The 6,428-nt window shown below is 41.3% G+C and overlaps 1 long non-coding RNA gene across 1 annotated transcript; it reads left to right on the plus strand.

Moving 5' to 3' along the window:
- Nucleotides 1-3,160: 3,160 nt before the first annotated feature.
- LOC103804485 lies at nt 3,161-5,874 on the plus strand. The gene is made up of 2 exons (XR_624761.1): nt 3,161-3,348; nt 4,714-5,874. It is a non-coding gene; the product is annotated as an uncharacterized LOC103804485 (long non-coding RNA).
- Nucleotides 5,875-6,428: the final 554 nt, after the last annotated feature.

Genomic DNA, 6,428 nt, shown 5'->3' on the forward strand with positions numbered 1-6,428 from the left:
CCCCGGGTTAGCCACAACTGTGCCTTAGCTTTTCTGACTGTCTCTCTACCTTCTCTTACAGCTTCTCTGCATTTTTTCCAGTCCATTTGTCCTTCCTTCCACCTCCTGAAGGCCTTTTTCTTTTCCCCTGAGTTTCCTCAGCACTTCCTTATTCATCCATGGGGGCCTTCTGGCATTTTTGCCCCATTTCCTCCATGTCTGGGTGCATTGGTCCTGAGCTTGGAGTAGTAGATCCTTGAATATCAGCCATCAGTCTTGGGCCCCTCTTCCAGGACTTCATCCCAGGGGATGCTCTGCCAAGAAGGTCCTTGAAGAGGCCAAAGTCTACTGTCCTGAAGTCCAGGGCAGTGATCTTGCTGTGCACCTTCCTCACTGCCCTGATGATCTCAAACTCCACCATCTCGTGGTTGCTACAGCCAAGGCTACCTTGGAGCACCATGTTCTTCACCAACTCCTCCCTGTTGGTGAGCACAAGGTCCAGCACAGCTCCTCTCCTTGTTGGTTTCTCTATGTTCTGTGTAAGGAATTTATTAACACATTTAAGGAACCTCTGGGATTGCTTATGCACCACCATGTTGCTGTCCCAACAGATACCAGGATGATTGAAATCCCCCATGAGAACTAGGGCTTGAGAGCTTGGGCTAATCACATCTGTCTACAGAGGTCTTCATCCATACCCTCCTTTTGATCAGGTGGCCTGTAGCAGACCCCCACTGTAACATCCCCTGCTCCAACCCTGCCCTTAATCTTGACCCACAGACTCGACTCATCTATCTCTAGGCTGAGCTCCACACTTTCCAGTTGTTCATTGACATATAGGGCTACTCCTCCTCATCTCCCCAGCCTGTCTTTCCTGTAAAGCCTAAACCCTTGTATTCCAACACTCTAGTCGTAGGAGCCATCCCACCACGTCTCTGTGATACCCACAATGTCCTATCTACACAGGCGCAGAAATGTCTCTAGTTCTTCTTGTTTATTGCCCATACTACATGCATTTGTGAAGAGACATTTGAGCTGGGCACCGGATGAACCCAGCACGCTGGCTGGAGTCTCACCAGTTGCATTGCTCTGTTCTGGGCATCCATTATAGGGAGTGGCATTCAACTGGCAGGATCGGGATGAGTAGGTGTCCCCCTCCCCCAATGAATCTAGTTTAAAGCTGTCTCTACAAGTTTCGCAAGCCCCTGAGAAAAGACACTTTTCCCCTTTTCCCCTTTTTTGTCAAGTGCCCCCCATCAGGCCCGGTCAGACCAGGCTTGCCTGCGTGTACCCCAAGGTCAGAGTACCCAAAGCCTTGACTGTGGCACCATTGTTTCAGCCAACTATTGACCCTCCTAGTTTTTCTGGCCATCTCATAGCCCTTGCCTCGGACCACACAGGTGGATGGAAAGATGACTTGGGTACCAGAGTCCTTGGCCATCTCTCCCAGGCTTCTGTAATCTTTCCTAATGTTTTTTATGCTTCTGTTGGCTACGTCAGTGGCTCCCACATGGAATATTAATAGTGGGTAGTAGTCATCAGGTTTGACAATGCTCAGCAGTCTCTAACATTTCTGATTTGCACTCCCAAGAGACAACACAATTCCCTCGAGAACAGGTCAGGCCGACAGATGAGTGCTTCCATGCCTGTCAAGGTCGAGTCCCCCTACCTACTATCACCTGCCTCCTTTTCTTAGTTGAGCTTGTTTTGATTTTCTCTGTCTGTGGGGCAGGTTGTGGTACCAATCTAACCAGCTGATTAACTGGTACCGATCTAGCCAATTTGTTTTTTCCAAACCAAAATAGAGGCATTCTGACAAGCATCAAAATTCTGGTTTGTGTTTAGGCTTTGATTTACCCAGACAGCAGAGTTTTGTGTCCAGTGTGTAAACAGAGTGTGAATTGTGTTGTTTGGGGAGTGGATATGTAGTCTCTTACAATCCTAATTGGAATGTAAGCACAGCCAGAACGTTTGTGTCAATATGAGTGCATGTAAAGGTGGTACACTCAAATGAGGTGGCTCAGCAGAAGACAGCTGACTTACCACATGGTTCCATGATGCTATTGTAGCAGGCAGCTCAGAGAACAAGTTTGTTTTATATGGGGTTGGGAGGAGGAATAGAGGAAGATTGGTTGGTTTGCTAGGCCTTCAGAGTGACATCTGCATTAAAGCCTTTCAAATAGTTTGAAATACTTATATTTGATATGCTCGAACTAAATACTAGGGTTTTGTGTAATACTAGTAATACAAACTTGTTCAGTTTTCATAGTTCTGTTTGGACTATTTCACAGATATTCCTAGAAAGGTAAACCCTCAGACTTGTTACAGGCTGCTAGTCTACGGCTGGGCCATGAGACACCCATCCCTGATTTATTCTTAAATAGGGCTGGTTATAAAGCAGTAACAGTTCTCTAAAAATTGCAGTAGTCTAACCAATTCACTATTCTATTTTTAGCATGTTCCTAGAAGCAATTGAAAGCTTCCTATCAAAAAATAAGATCTGTAAAGTTGTTTATTGCATCTACTTCAACATGTACAAATTGCTATCTTTAAATCCCACATGATAATTAATTGTCAAAGATGGTAAGAACTCACAATTTGAGCCATTAAGCTTTGCCCTCCCTTACTTACCCTGTTTGCTCTTTCACTAGTTTTACAGTTCTTGAGTATTAAGATGTTTTCATAAACTATAGAGCTGTGATCTTGTCTAGTACTCATCAACAGGGGAGGTAGTTACAATTATTGTCTCAGTACTCATGACTTTATAATGCATTTTACTAATCCTGTAAATGCAATTATTTGAGGCGAAAAAACATATGCAAGTCTTCCTTTTGAATAAGATTACAACTCCATACCTATAATTAAGGAGCAGTTTGGTTTCTCTCTTTACCCATGTAGTGTCCTATTTGCATTGTAGTCAAATGTTTTTCTTCAAATACCAAGTGCAGTAAAATTCCAAGTGTGAAAGAGGAATGTACCTCTTCATGGAAGAGCTTTACTTGTATTCTTTTGGTCACTTTTAGAAGGAAAATTTTGGAAGTGCTATTGCACACTCAAGAGATGTGGGGTTTACAACATGAATGGGGTGGGGGAGAGCTTGTGTGGAAGTGCTGTTTGACATGACTTATCAGTCTGTGCAGAACAGTTTCTCATGATGCCTTTTTAAATGCCTGTTTTGATTAGATCACAAGGTATATATTTGGCACAAGCGGAGTGAGCTGCCAATTGCGGAGTTGACAGGGCACACACGTACAGTTAACTGTGTGAGCTGGAACCCGCAGATTCCATCCATGATGGCCAGCGCCTCTGACGATGGCACTGTTAGAATATGGGGACCAGCGCCTTTCGTAGACAACCAGGATATTGAAGGTAAAGAACTGGGTGTGTTTACTAAAAAAGTTACAGATTTCTGAGGTTTTGTAATGTATGGCTGTTGATTTTTATCTAACTGGTTTGTGTTTGTGGAATAAAAAGGAAGCAACTGGTATTTCCAAAATAACATTCCCTGACATTCCCTGTAGAAAACTGTGGTGTCACTAAGACCTCGGTGCTATTAGTTTATATATGCAGACTTTGTAAAAATCTTGCCTTCGAGACTTGAGGTTTAATAAAATACAGTGTTGTTAAAATTTAAACAATGCATTCTAACTGCGCTGCAAACTGAATAATTGTATCACAATGCTTACAAAAGGAGTCTCCAAAGTCTGGAGAGTGTGAAGATTCCCCCAGGAAAATCTGTGCAAAATTGATTCTTCACTAGCCAGCAGCAATCATGTGTCCAGGGGAGAGGCACAATGCTTCTTTTTTTCCCCTGCTAAAATGTGCATGTGTTTCCAACCCTTCCTGCCTCCCCCAGAGTGGTTAACGAGATGGCCACTGGGAGTTGTTCTATAGTTCATATGCTTCTCTTATTACATACTCCACCTTGTAGTAAGAATTTACAGTAGACAGCATATCCTATTGCCACAGGACCTCATGAATATTGAGTGTGGATATAAGTTCAAGGGGAACCTGGGCAAAGTAATCAAAGAGAAATCCATTAAATGCTACTTGAGAAGTAAACGCCTCTAGTTCAGAATGTCCCTCAGGTAAAAATGGCTGAAAGTTGGAAAGATATTGGGAGGAAGAATTGCCTCTTGTCCCTGCTCCTGTGCTTTCTGACACATCTGCTTCTAGTCTGGGGATAGGTGGACAGCCTGGCTAGTCTGTAACACTTGGAACACGCCCATAAGTGGTTTTACTCATGGTTTTGTTTGTTTGCTTTCTTCAGTTAGCTGCTGGCTCACTCTTTCTTAGTTCCTTCAGAAAAATGAACTAGTAAGTGCTATAGAAATCAAAACAACAGGAAATGGATTTCTTGCAGCAGTGCTTCTGCAAGAGGTGCATGGAATAAGACCTAACAACTTGAGAATCTCAAATGATGACAGGACAGCTTTGTAATCACCACACTTCCCTAGAACTCAAATGTAAATGTGTCTTACTGCTTTTTGCAATAGATGCTATTTGAGTTACCCACACCTGACATGCTAAATTAATTTTGAAATTAATATGAATAATTGCATCTAAACCATGTAGTTTTTAGCATGGAATTTAGTTACAGTATAAGATCCACTAGCTAATGTTCAGTAAAATTTATGTAAGCACTCTGTATTAATTACCTTATAGTAGAAATATTGACTATTGCTGAGATCTTCAAGATGTGATTTCTTTCTCTCTGTTTTTGTTTTTGCTCAGAGGAATGCAGTAGCATGGATAGTTGATGGCGAATTTGGAGCAGACCACTTCAGTACAACTTAATTAGTCGTATTTTAAATGGCTTGGGATTTGGTGCAAACAAACATGATTGATAGCTGGACAGACATGCTCGTCATGAAAAAGAACCATTTCTGAAGCCCAGTTGGGGCCAAACATTTACCACCTCGCTTCATAGTAACCAGTCGAGATGAAGCACATCCTTAGAACGTTGTTGGACACCGTGTTGAAATTACACACACACACACACCCCCATCGGTTGTGAAGAACTGTGCTACATTCAGGCTAACCATTGAACTCAGTATATATATTTTTCCCTCCTGCCTTTTTTTCTGGCAGGCTACTGTTCTTGTTGCTCTTCTGTGTAATGAAGCTTAAATGCTTGTTTGGAACACTTTATTTAACAGTTTAGAAGGTTTGATAGAAAGAGTGCTTTAGTCTGAAGAGTATACATTGGATAGGAAAGTATTTCCTTCTCTTGTTTCTCAAGTCTCTCTCCGCCTTACTTAGCTTGAGATCTTTGCAGCTTGGTTCATGGATTCTAGCCTTGCCCATTGTGCAGTATATATATAAATTGAGATGATAAAAACCAATGAACTATGTCAAAAGCACTCTCAGTATCACATTTGACAAAAGTTTTTGTACTTTTCACATAGCTCGTTGCCCTGCAAAGGGGTTAACAGCACAATTTTTTAAAAATAAATTATTTATAGGATTAAAATGACTTCATTTGTATACATTCGGAATTAAAACAATGCAAGAAGTGTCATGAAACACGGTATCACTGATGCTTTTCTGGTGTCTTGAGACCCAATCAAAAGCAGTGGCTGGAAAGAGCTTTATGTAGGCAGTGAAGCTTGTTTTAGATGGAGGAACTCGCTGTCCATCTTAACAGATAAACTGTATTATTTAGGGGAAAAAAAAGGCATTCAGACTGTACCACCAGACTAAGAGTTTGAACAAGAAAATGTCTTTCTGGGTTTTTTTTTTAATTACATAAATATATGCAACAAAGCTGGTGTAAAAGGTAGACTATACTTCGAGGGAAGAATGTGTTGAAAGGGTTCTTTCTTCACAAAGTCAACATTTTGTATGAGTAATTAACATACAAATCATAATTAAACACTTGTATGACAATGGAAATTTTTCTTTATTTGATAAACAAAGGTGTATAAATTCCTTGTTGAGAATATACTTTTAATTTTGCTCATTTAAATGCCTATCCCAGACCTTGTTGCAAGCTGGTGCTGTGAACATGTTGACACATCTAGGAATAGTTCCATTAATGTCATGTGTTAGGAAAAAAAAGACATAATTTAAGTATTCTTTTTGACATAAACAGATGGCCTGGCATCTCTGTGCTTCTGCACCACACACAAATTCATTATGGGATGGCAGTGGATTCCCTTTTGCTTTGGGTGTAAAGGTAGTGTCAGTACTGCTGTGAAGTAAAGAAAGTTGCAGGGAAGGCCATGCCACCAGGAGTCATGTGAACAGAAGTGTGGACTTCATCCTCTAATGAGAGAATAATCTAGTGTTTATTAGTCATGTGTGGAAGAAGGGTGTGGGAAGGTTTGCTGGAATTCTTGGGAGGAGAAGGGTAGTCACTTTGGTGAATGGGAATGTGGTGTTTCCCAGAAAAACAAAGTGAAGATTAGCAGGTTAGATTTTTTTTTCTTTTTAGATTCCAGCCCTCA

Source organism: Acanthisitta chloris, unplaced genomic scaffold (genome assembly GCF_000695815.1).
Source record: "Acanthisitta chloris isolate BGI_N310 unplaced genomic scaffold, ASM69581v1 scaffold17396, whole genome shotgun sequence".
Lineage (NCBI taxonomy): Eukaryota > Metazoa > Chordata > Aves > Passeriformes > Acanthisittidae > Acanthisitta > Acanthisitta chloris.